This window comes from Tachyglossus aculeatus, chromosome X1 (genome assembly GCF_015852505.1).
Source record: "Tachyglossus aculeatus isolate mTacAcu1 chromosome X1, mTacAcu1.pri, whole genome shotgun sequence".
Lineage (NCBI taxonomy): Eukaryota > Metazoa > Chordata > Mammalia > Monotremata > Tachyglossidae > Tachyglossus > Tachyglossus aculeatus.
This window is the reverse complement of record NC_052101.1, coordinates 88,625,123-88,637,668: the sequence shown is the minus strand read 5'-3', so window position 1 is coordinate 88,637,668 and position 12,546 is coordinate 88,625,123. Positions and strand designations below refer to the sequence as shown.

General features: G+C 46.2%; 1 protein-coding gene and 1 pseudogene across 4 annotated transcripts in view; both read left to right on the top strand.

The window, feature by feature from the left end:
• The window catches only part of RBM6 (RNA binding motif protein 6), a 112,918-nt gene that overhangs the window by 36,346 nt on the left and 64,026 nt on the right, over positions 1–12,546 (top strand). The gene's annotated exons all lie outside the window — the stretch shown is intronic.
• On the top strand, positions 7,370–11,152 carry LOC119949786 (annotated as a pseudogene).

Here is a 12,546-nt window from a genome sequence, read left to right as displayed (position 1 = left end):
TTGAGTGCGTACTGTGGGCAGAACATTATTCTAAGCACTTGGGAGAATCCAGTAGAGTTGGTGGCCATGGTCCCTGCCCACAAAGAGTTTACAGTTCAGACAGACTGGATGTGCCAGACCATGTATCCAGGATCTCATGGGCAGCTGGGAAGCACGCCACCAGGGTTACCTATTCGTGAATATGGATCTCTCTCTCTCTGTTTGGGGCTGTCCTAGGAACATTGGCATGTTCGAGTGCCTTGTCCTGCCCATCCCACAATCCTTTTCTCATTTGGACCAGGCAGATCTCAAGGTGGTGGGAGTCCTTTAACAGGTTGCACTTGATGGCCGCTTACGTGGAGTTGGGTGGGTGAGTGGACGTGAAGGGCTTGTTTAAGCTTAGTCTGTCCATCACAACTCCTACACCTGGGGACAGTAATGCTGTTGGAGTCCTACACAGGGGTCACCTCAGATTCCTTACATGGAAAGTGCTGTTCCTGGTGGTAGTGATTGATTCCCTTCCTTACCAGGGTCTTCAAGGATTTATCTATACCCGTACTTTCTTCCCCAAGTGGCCTCCAGCGGTTATGTCGACCGGGGAATAATTTTGCCTCCCTTCTTTCCGAATCTTAAATCCCTAAGGGAAGCCACTTTTCACACCCATGATATTGGTCTTTTTCCTATCTTGATTGCTTCAAAACTTTCAGAGTCACTAAGTGGCTCTTTGCTTCCTGGGACTTGACTTTATGAAGTGGGCCATCTCGAACCAGCTGTTGGTGCAATGGCTTGACTGCAGCAGTTTGCCTACCGAGTGAGCAGGACTTTGCCTTCTTCAGCTGTCTCGGCCCCTTCCCTCGGGTTTGGGCAGACACCACGGTCACTTGGTTATTATGGTGCTTATTAAGTGTGTTCTGTGGGCCAAGCACTGTGTTAAGTCCTGGGATAGAAACAAGATCATCAGATCAGACGAAGTCCCTGTCTCTCATGGGACTTACGATCTAGAGGTAGGGCGAGCCGGGATCATATCTCCATTTTGCAGCTGGGAAGACTGCAGCACAGAGTGGTTAAGTGACCTGCCCCAATCAGTGGCCGAGCTGGGATTAGAGCCTGAGCTTCCTGAGTCTCTGTGGGCTCCTCCATTTACATCCTTCCGCTGTTATTGTCTGGATACAGCCTCTAGGAAAGAGGCCTGTTTTGGTAGATCCATCTTGCAGTACCTGCCTCAGTAGCTTCAGTCTCATTGCCTTCTGACCAGCTATGGAGTCCACCAGAGCGATCTACTGGTGTGTCTTGTACCTGTGGAAACTTGAAGCTTACTTACCCTAACCTGAGCTCCCTAAAGGAAAGTATGGGGCACGTCAGGTGACACGTTGGTTTGCCCTCCCTGCCCTTGAGGGTGGCACCTATTTCTCTTTGTGCTCTCTTCCGGAGGGCTCTGGTCTTGTCTGGAGACCGGAAGAGGGGCCGACCTCCGTGGGAATATGCATGGGAGGGGCAGTGCCTGATCCCTTTCTGGCCACACTGCCCGCTCTCCAGGGAGGCGGTCCCTCAAGCTTTACGAGAACAAGTCCAGAGAATGTCTGGGGATGGCTACCCGAGTGTCTACAAACCTTCGGAGAACTCAGGTTGCGGTAAGTAACCCTTCCTCGTTAACATGATGGGAGGATGAAAAGCTAATGTATTGAGTCACCCAGAGCTCTCATCAGATGTGCTGGGGTGGGGGCGGGGGGTTTAGTGCGCCATTTTTCTTTGAGTTGTTATTTTCCAGACATTCTTGGAGCCTTGAAGATTCATTACAATCTGTGCATTTGGGGAAGAAGGAAATTGTTTTCAGTTCTTTGCAGGGGGGAGGGCGTATTTGTTAGGTGCTTACTATGTGCCAGGTACTGTACTAAGCGCTGGGGAAAAATCATGCTAATTAGAGTGGACCCAGTCCATGTCCCACATGGGATTCGTGACCTTAATCCCCATTTTACAGAGGTGGTAACTGAGGCACAGAGGTGGTAACTGGGGCACAGAGAAGTTAAATGACTCGCCCAAGGTCACACAGCAGTCAAGTGGTGGAGTCGGGATTAGAACCCAGATCCTTCTGACTCCCAGGCCCGTGCTCTATCCGCTAGACCACATACTGTTCTCCAAAAATAGAGTTGTAATGGATCAATCAATCAATCGTATTTATTGAGCGCTTACTGTGTGCAGAGCACTGGGGAGAGAGGAAGGAGGGGACTCAGTCTGGGAAGGCCTCCTGGAGGAGGTGAGCTCTCAGTAGGGCCTTGAAGGGAGGAAGAGAGCTAGCTTGGCGGATGTGTGGAGGGAGGGCATTCCAGGCCGGGGGGATGACGTGGGCCGGGGGTCGACGGCGGGACAGGCGAGAACGAGGCACGGTGAGGAGATTAGCGGCAGAGGAGCAGAGGGTGCAGGCTGGGCTGTAGAAGGAGAGAAGGGAGGTGAGGTAGGAGGGGGCGAGGTGATGGAGAGCCTTGAAGCCGAGGGTGAGGAGTTTCTGCCTTATGCGCAGATTGATTGGTAGCCACTGGAGATTTTTGAGGAGGGGAGTAACATGCCCAGAGCGTTTCTGGACAAAGACAATCCGGGCAGCAGCATATGGATGGATCACCATCCATTCTCATACCCTCGATCAGATTTGGTATTTAAGTTGGTTTGGGTTGGTGATCATCCTTGGTTTTGTGCTTGATGTAGAAATAATCTCAAAAGACCTAAGCTTCATGCCTGTGATGGCCAAGTTCGCAGGGTCCAGACCTTTAAACAGTCAACTTCCTGGGGAGGTATTGAAACACAGAGTAAGAATCTGCTACCCTTTACGGGAGGGCAAGAGCGATAGATGGGTAAGTCAGTTTCTTGATTTAAAGACGTTTTCACCCCCAGATAAACTCAACAGTTCAAATTTGGAACAATTACCTGAGGCTACTCCACAGCCAAGAGATTTGGGGAAGATAAAGTTTTGGAAGATTATTCCTGGGTTTTGCACGTTCATCTGTAACATTTTTCTTTGCTCTGCATAGCAAAACTTATTTGTAGTGTTTTCTTTTTGGTAAAACCCAAGTTGGGCAGTTGACTCTGGGGAAGGAAGTAAAGCTGGTTCTGATCGCTGAACAATTTTCCCGTTTTGCAGACTTGACTACAGGGACCATCTTTGGCAAAAAAGGCAGCAAAAAGTGACATGTCAACTAAGGGAAGCAGTGGGAAAGCTAATTTATTCCTCACTACAGAGTGAAGAATAATATACTTTATGCAAGTTAGAGCTAGAAAACCCATTTACTAACCAAGGAGCAGTGATCAACCCAAAATTCAATAATAATTATGGCATTTGTTAAGCGCTTATTATGTGCCAGGCACTGTACTAAGCACTACACATGTTCATACGTTAGAGTTTAAATGAATGAATGGTTCCTTTGATGTATATAACCACAGTGGCCTTCTGTTGTCTTTTGACAAAATTGCCAGGTTGAGAGTTGGAGGACTCCTTCTGATTATTTTAATTGTGTTTTCTTGAAATACATTTTTGGAGGGCTAAAAATTATTGATGGGTGGGATGAGTTTCAAATGTAAGTAAAGTGTAGGTTGGTTTGGGTGGGTTTCTGCTCTGCAAACATTTGGGTCACAGGGTTGGAATCTCAAAATTGAATAGACACTTGCCTTTGAAAACTCAAACAGCCCCTGCTTTTAGGAATGAGAATACGGGGCAACACCTTGGCTAAACATTTTTGCAGGCAACATCATGGATGGGATTATTATTCTGGCATTTGGATCCTTAGTGCTTAGCTTTAGGGATTGTATATATAAGGGCTCTCTAGGTAATGATGTTGAATTTCTCACTAAAGCTTCAAAATAGAGGTGACTTGATCCAATAGTGGTCTTTGAATATATATTTCATGAACAAACATTGTACAACCATGTCTTTCATTCTTTCAGTAGCTTGGTTAGTACACTGGCCTGATAAGTTGTCAGCCTTTGAAGATGTCATTTATACCTTTGTAGTTTCATATAAATTTCAAATAGCCATTTTTATCACTCTTTATGTAATCACAACAGCACCTGCATTGTGGACTTGCCATTCAGCTCCCAAGCGCTTAGTACAGTGCTCTGCACACAGTAAGCGCTCAATAAATATGATTGAAATGAATTCAGTCCTTTCAGCCAGAGGTGGCCCAAAAGGAATAGAACTGGTCGAGAGACTAATGTTCATTTTTGCTGTTTCTCCATTGGTTTTAGTAGACCAAATAATAATTGATGTTTTGAGAATACTCAGAGTTGAATATGTAGCTTGGATGTATTCAAAATAGGTGTGTATGAATATCATTTTTAAAAGGACCAGATTTTGAACCCATCATATCAGTTCAGTTAGAACTGTCAGAATTCAACAGACAAAAATATTCAAACGCTTAGGGAAAGGAGGAGAGTTGATTGAAACTTATTCTCTTGGCTTACTTGTTATTGACAATTCAGTACTTATTTGGATTTTAGGTGGGAACAGGAAGGGAATAGGCTCTAGAGGCAACCCCAGATTTCCTTGACTCTGTTCCTGATTGTCAATATTTATGTGGAAACTAAGATAGTGAAGTTCTTGAGCTGTCAAGCATTCTCATTTTTTTTTAACCCGACTTACCATTGATTGGTAGAATAATTAGGATTTGCAAAACCTTTCAGGAAGGGGAAGCAGACTGCTCAAAATTTGAGTGTTCTCTGAGTTAATTCCTCTCCTAGGTCTGATTCTTGAGGAATGGAGAACCACACCTTGACACAAGTTGACCAAAGGACTTCCCCCTTCTTTCATTTATTTTAGGAGTCTATTTTAAACTTTAACTGCAGTGAAGTATGTTAATGGTCTGGCTAATACTTATCTGGTGACCATTTAACTGTTTAACATTTTATAAGCTCCTAGCAGGCAGGGAATGTGTCTTGCTTCTTTACTGTCCCAAGCGTTTTGCCCACAGCACTCTGCCAATTACAATGCATTGCGCTCAAACTGAATTCAAAATTAGTTGCTTAGGCAATTTATATGCAAAAGTTGGTGGAACTATATTAGAAAAAAATGTGGCATAACTTTTGGTCCATTGATTCTCTCAGGCAAAATGGCCAGCAAGAGCCTCAAGACGCAAGGACAGTACCAACAGGACTTTTAAGCAGCATCCAGAAAAGAACCGATGCTGATTCTCCCTTATTTTGATTCTGTTTCCCCACCCCAACTCTGTGGGGAAACAGAGGGTACGGGGTGACATACAAATTACCACTGTGCTTTCATTTGCATCTTTGTCCCACATAACCCCTTGTAATTGAAATTATTTACCTTTCAAAATAAGAGTTCTGTTGAGCTGATAATCTGGTTTTAGGAAAGATTGGTCAGAATAGCACTTGTACAAGAGATGTGATTACTGAAGCTACGTAGATGGGAAGCTGTGACATAAGAACATACGCACCAACTCCATGGGGTCGGTGGGGGTTTTTCCTCAAAAAGCCTTTTGGGCAGGAGGGCGGGCAGCCAAAGTTAGCCTGCCCCCACCCGTTGGAGCTACAATGGCAGACTTGCCTTTCTCTGCCCACGAGCAGGAAGGGAAATGAAAAGGTCCCCGTGTAGTCTCTCAGGTCATCGCCTGGGCAGTGGGCATGGGCATCACCCCTCCCTTCCATGCTCTCTGGGGTGGGGCCATCCACTGGACTTGCCTCTGCCTGGCCCTCCCAGGCAGCCTAGGGGTTCGGTTGTGGAGGAACACTCCAGAGCCACCACGGTACAGGTGCCACCCTGGGACTAGAGACCGTGGCAGTTGATCTAGTCGCAAAGCAACATGGCAGAGCTGTGCTTTGTGCAGTCCCTTAAGGCTCCAACAGTCCACAACAGCCCTTTTGGTGGGGGGTGAGAGGGATTGTGCTGCCTTTCAGCTGGATATGTCGGCTGAGGCAGCTACTGCCGCCGCTGATGCTGTTACTGTTGCCTAAGCAGCTCGGCTCCACTGCTCTGGCCCTGGGATAGAACCCTGTAGGGTGACTACACTGCAGTTGCACCAAAGCGTTGGCTCCCACCCTGCTGGCAACCCTGGGCTACTGGGGCAAACCAGGCTGGGGCGAAAGGTGGACGGGTGGTGGGAGCTACTTGGTCCAGCGTTGACCTGAAAAGCAGCAGTGGCAAAGGAGGAGAAGCACCGGTGAGCACTTTTACCTTCCTTTCTTCTCCCCCTCCTTCCTGCTCTTCTTTTTCTCTCTCCCACTCTGTTCCCAGATACTAACATCTTCATCGCAGACAGTTGTTACCCCTGAGTAGCAGGAGAGATGGGTAAAACATACTTGACTCTAGGACTCCAGGATCATGTCCAAGCCATATCCTCATGATACCTGTTTTATTTACTCCTGCACTTTTATTTAGCGAGGGAAACTCCAGGACTAAATCACCCTGCTGAGATCATTTCGGGCCCCAAGTATTAGTGATCGCTTCAACTTGGAGAATGCAGTTCTCTGGTCTACTCAAGGTTTTTGACCTGTGGTATCTCATTTATCCTTACACCTTCCCCATGAAATAGGTACCATCCATTGGTGATAGACTCCTGAATTTGTAGATTTGACTCTTTACTATGAGCTTTTCTAACTTTGCAAATTTAAATAGGATGACTGTGGGTTTAGAGTTGAGTGTGCACCAACAGATACTGTATAAATTTGCTGAAAAATAGTGCTCACGCAAAAGTTGCTCTTCATCATTTAAGGATTATGTTGCTGGTTCCTGGATTGCCTTTTACTACAAAGAGATTCGAAACTAAAACTGAGATGAAGTTCTGGAAAATTTGTTGTCGCATTCGATGCTTTAACCCTGAGCTTCACCACAGCGGTGGGCCCTGTCTAGGGTTCCTGTGAGATGAAGAAATAACATCCCCTCTTTAGGGAATGCAACGTACTGTCTCCAACCTGGGAGCCAATCACGTACTTCTTTCTTAGGTAATGATCCTCTGAGTCTTTGTAGTAAACAATTCACAGTCTCTCCACTCAGTGCTTTGTTGATTCGGAGGGAAATTTCCTTAAGAATCAATTTGGATCCCAGCTCTTTGGTGACTAAATTTACTATGTGGGAGTAGATTTTGGCTCTGTGAGAATTGGGCTCCTAACACCTAGTCGGCCCAGTCATGGCAAAGTCATCTCTTACTAATTGAATACATTGAGCCTCACTTCTTAAGGAGTCACATTTTGTAATTTTGATACAACACCTGATCGGAAATGGTTTGAGTGGATTTTTCTAATCAGCTTGAGAAAATGAACACATTCTACCTTTTAAAAAACAAAGCCTAGCCACGTACTTCAGTTCTTTCAGAAATATTTTCTATTGTATCTACGCTTGATCATTCATATAGATCATTTATTTAAAGGTTTTATCTGATCTCTATTCAGATGTTGACGAAACTTGCCCACTTATCATCCCGCATATATCATCGTGTACAAATACATCTTAAAACTGGGAAAAATTCACTTCCTGCTGCCTCAGCCCATTGGTTCATGCTAAATGCAGGTGACGGTTGAATATTTTTAGAGCAATATAGGTAACTCTAAGAGTAGGCTGATGAGGAAGCAACAAAATTGCCCTGAAAATCCGTGAACATTTTGAGAAGGGGCTGCTTTCAACCAGAAGTCACATTGGGATTGTTGCCAACATTTGAGGAAGCTGTTTAGAGGGGATGAGCCCCAAAGAAGGGTTGCTGGTAGTGGTGGTGCCAGCTTAAACTGCAGGCGTGTCTGGGAAGCCAAGAGGCATTCTTCCAGTGCTGGGCAGCCCTCGCGGAGGCGGAGGATGGACGCCGTGGCTGAGTGGACAGCGGCACACCCAGAGTGGAGTTCCATGAAGCGGAGCTGGAGGGATCAGGTGAGCAGCCCGGGGTGGAGATAGTGGCAGTAGAGGGAGGATTTTGGTGGTTTGTGAAAGTGGCCACGGGGATCACCAGGAAGATTTATAAAGGTTTCTTCTACTTTAGGGTGTATTCGTTGGGGAATGGAGGGAGCTTTGAAGGGTGTGGATGCAAGCTAGGAGAGGTCCCCTCTTTGTAAATGACTACTTTCCTCATGAGCGATTAGTGGGTTGGGTATTGAGAGGAGAAAGTGCTGTTTTCAGAGTGCTTTGGGTAAAGATGATAATAACAATAGTAGTATTTGTTAGTGCTTACTATATGCCAAGCAATGTATTGAACACTGGGGTAGATACGAGGTAATCAGGACAGGCACAGTCCCTGACCCACAATGGGGCTCACAGTCTAAGGGCATTGAATCACCATAGCGATGAGGAAACTGAGGCACAGAGAAGTGAAGTAAGTTACCCAAGGTCACACTGTAGGTGAGTGGTGGAGCCAAGATTAGAACCCAGTTCTTCTGATTCCCAGAATCTTGCTCTTTCCATTGGGCCGCTCTGCTTCCCATGGCATGAAAGACACCATTTGTCTCTAGTCCTTTTGAAAGTATAGTTGCCACATGGTGAAATGTAAAGATGAGACCACACGGAAGGGACAGTTTAAGGCACTTCAGGCATACTTGGAGCTTTAGATGGATCACTTTTGTCAGACAGTAGGAAAGCAGGACCTGGGAGGGTACACTTGCCTAACTGGGGTGGCTGGGTCATATGTGTTTGCCGGGAACTTTGCTTAGTGTTTGCTAACTTTTGTATTGGCTTTAATGTAAGATTCAAGTAACCTCCTTAGAAGCCTGTCTCTCAAGGCATCCATAACTTGTTTTCATTTGGAGGGTGTGGGGGGCAGGGGGTGAGCTTCACCAACCCCCCTCCCCCCCCGAAAGATGAACCCCTACTCCACTCTGGCAATTTGTCAGTCCCTTTTCCTGCTCCTAAATAGGGACCTTTGGAAGCATAGCTTGGAAGCCATCCTCCATTGAACCACTATAGTTCAGTCAGCAAAAAATGTCACTGACGATGGGTGCCAGGGAGGAAGGATTTTTGTATCACCGTCTGCTATTCCCCAGGCTCCCTGCATGCTGGCTCTGGGGTGGTTCTCTACAGGCCTGCAGGAGCGCAGTCTTGTTCTCACACTCAACATGGGCCTCAAAGTGTGTTGCTTCAGCTCCCTAAAGAATACTATTACACTCCTGTCCTCAACAGGGCAGTCATTTTGGGGGTCACAGCCCATGCCATTTGTTTGTTTGGAATAAGCACTTCCAACTTGGTGAGCTGGTTTGTAGAATCCATAGGTGAACTGGTCCAGGAGAGGAACCATGGAGGTAGCTGTACCACACATCAGAGCAGTGGATGGATAGATTAGCTCTTTGGGGAGTAGAGTTCGATAATGTTCTGATAGTAAACTGAATTTTCTAATTTTAATGCTTAAAGTAACTTGGTTCGATTGAATGTCTTTATATAGAGTTGTTCGTTTTTAAAATAGACTATGTTGAGATGGCAGGGACGGTAATTTTTAGTGTGGGTGTGCATTTGAAAGGGAACTCACTGTGTGTGTGTGTGTGTGTGTGTGCGCGCGCGCGCGCGCATGTGTGTGTTAGAGGGGATTTAGACACTGTTAGAGACCGCCCCCTTTTCACCCCACCAGTCAGGGATGTGAATTGAATCTCTGCAGCCTCCTCTGAGATAAGATCCCTCTTTGTATCTGGAGGGTGGGGATTCATGATAAGCCCCATTTGCCACCCCTTGGAGGTTGTGTACCGCCTTTGGGCAGCTCCCAGGGTCCTCTTCCATTTGTCAAGCCCATGTTTTCATATGGGCCTCACATAAGGGAGACCTCTAGTCCTATTGGGTGGGTGGTGGGAATTTGTGGTAAGTGGCAGAATACTTATTAACCCTTTTTATTATTATTATTATTTATTTATTTCAGGAGAGATTCAACACCAGCAGTCTAATCCTCCTGAAGTTTGGGTGTGCGGCCACACTGTAGTCTCGCCTGAGAAGAGAGTGTGGTGTCAACCGTATGGAACCCAGTTAGGAATAGCCTCCAGCAGAGCTCGCGTCTCCTGGCTTGGTACAAGGGAGATGCTGTGGGACCAGTTACTGCCCCTCATTCAGTCCATGGTGCAGCAAGGAATTTCACCAAATGTGATAATCGTACACCTTGGGGAAAATGACTTAGTCCAACAGACAGGGCTTGGGTTAATGATCACCATGAAAAATGACCTGACAACATTGTGTAGGGCCTTTCCCATGGCAAAGATCGTGTGGTCAACATTGTTGCCTAGAAGAACATGGCTGGGGGCACAGAAACCTGAGGCCGTTGATAAGACCAGGAAGGCAGTGGTTAACGAGCTCTCTAAATTCTGCAGCCTGTCTGGCATTTCCGTCTTAAGGCACGACCAGATTGTCCATTCTGTCCCGGAGCTTTTCAGCCAAGATGGGGTTCACTTGTCAGAGATCGGGGCAAGCATTTTTAATGCCAACCTGCGGGAGGCAATTGAAGCCTGCTTGTAGCTTTCCGGAAACGGGCAGGGCCAAGTCTATTGCTTTGCTGAACTCTGCCCTCTTCGCCTTCCTCTTTTGCTGAAATTGGTCCCGGCTTCTCAGCCTTGGCTCCAGTCCTCTTCTGCCCCTCCTGCTGGACAGTCTGTCCGTTTGCTTCCGACAAGTCTTTCAGGTTCTTCCGTAGGCTGCAGTAGGAGTCTTCGGCCTCCCGTGGGTTTGAGGAATTACTCTGGTGGCTTCCTCCTCTTTGGAAGGAAGCCAGGGAAGGGCACTCAGTAATAAGCCTGGAGAGTAGCTTAATTCACCGCTTTAACATGGGGAAATGGAATGATTCCTACCAGAACCTTAAAGGGTGGCCACCAGGATTTTATCCCCTCTTTACTGCATCTGCCCCCTGAGCTGTGCTCACCCTTTCCCCCACAGTCCTTCCCCTCTCACTAAGAATGTAAACAGTGACTATTTTTGTCTGCTTCCCTGCTTCTTATTTATGTGATGAAATGAGTTTTCAACATGATTTAATAGGAGCGTCCCGTAATCATGAGTTGGTCGATCACTTCATGTGAAGATGGAATTTTTAGCAGCATTTGCGTTTCTGTGTACTGTGAGAGCTCACAGGCCCTGTCTGCACAGATGTTAAGGTTATCTTGATCTGCAACCTTGCCTTCCTGGTGAAGTTCTTTTATTGATGGCCCTTAGTCCCAGTTCAGTCTAGTATGCTATGTACATATGATGTTGTCTTAATATTTTTGTCATTAATAAAGCTACAACCTATAACCTCAAAACATTGAGATTCATTGTTTTGTGCCTTCTATCTCTTTTGGGGCCACCTGCCAGAGAGGTTCCCCCCCCCCCCCGCCCCACCCCATTGGCACTTGGGTTCACTGTTTCTAGTTTTGGGAGGTGGCTGAGCAGTGTGTTCATATGTGGTTGGTGACCCGATTGTGTGCTCCCCTGAACCCACAAATTACCCACTGCAGGCAGAAGTGCTTTTAAGCCCTGTAGTGGTTGGAGGATGGTGGAGCACTGTGGCGTTCACTCCACACTTCAGGTTGTGTATCATGTTGCATATCTGGTTCAAGTTACTCCTTAGCAAGTTAGGCACTTTGGGAGGAGCATTAGCTTTGGCGACCAGGGGGCCATTTAGAGCATTGCTTATATATACTACAGTAATGCACTCTATGTTCCCCGGTGGCCTGAAAGAGTTAATATTCCACCCAAAGTGCCTAACTTACCGGCAGGGAATCATTTTAGGCACTGGAAAAATTGGTCTTATTGGTTGTCTATTGCTTGTTTTTAACCACTGGTCTTAGTAGAAGTACTCATGCAATATCTAGAATTCTTGATCTGTAACACCTTAACCGTGTGGCTAAAAGTGTGGGGTTAAAAAATAAAAGGATGCATCGAAAGAGAATCCTTAGGCAGCCAAAGTGTATGCAGTCATTCCAAATCCTTAGGTTTACCTGAGGCTATCAGCAAGTTTGTAGTCCACTTAATCAGACTATTTTTTCCTCTATGTAGGGGGAGAAAAAAAAAACAAGGTTAAAAGCCAAACAAATCTGACCTTGCAATCAATAGCACTTACTGGGGGAGAATAGCAAATGATTGAGTTATACTTCCTATTTCTTGATACCTGAGCTTCAAGAAAGTGGATCCGAATGAAACAATTTAATGTTGACAGGTGTTTATATCAGCAGAAAAGGATTACGCAAGCATTGTACCCAGGTGGATGTACCTCTTCAGTAGGTCCTCTGAAATAATACTCATTGTTATCTGTTTCTCTGAAATGGTCTGGGTAGAAATAGTAGCTTTTGAATCTACTTATTTGAGGTTTGCACTGTGTGGTCTTGGTGGCTAGAGCACTTGGAGCCCTGCCTGAATTCAGGGGTCCAGGCTGAGTCCCAGAACCTACAGGTGGGTGCCTGGTTCTGGGTAGTTTTCCCCAGTGGGCCTCTGAGCCTTGAAATCCTAGCAAACAGAAAAAGACTTCCAGATATGTGATTCCCTACATACACAACAGACCACTACTCTCCCTACCTTCAAACCCTTACTAAAGTCACATCTCCAAGAGGCCTTTCCCAACTAAGCCCTCATTTCTCCTACTCCCTCTCAATTCTACGTCACCCTTGCGCTCGGATCTTTACCCTTTGAGCACTTGGTATCCATCGTGC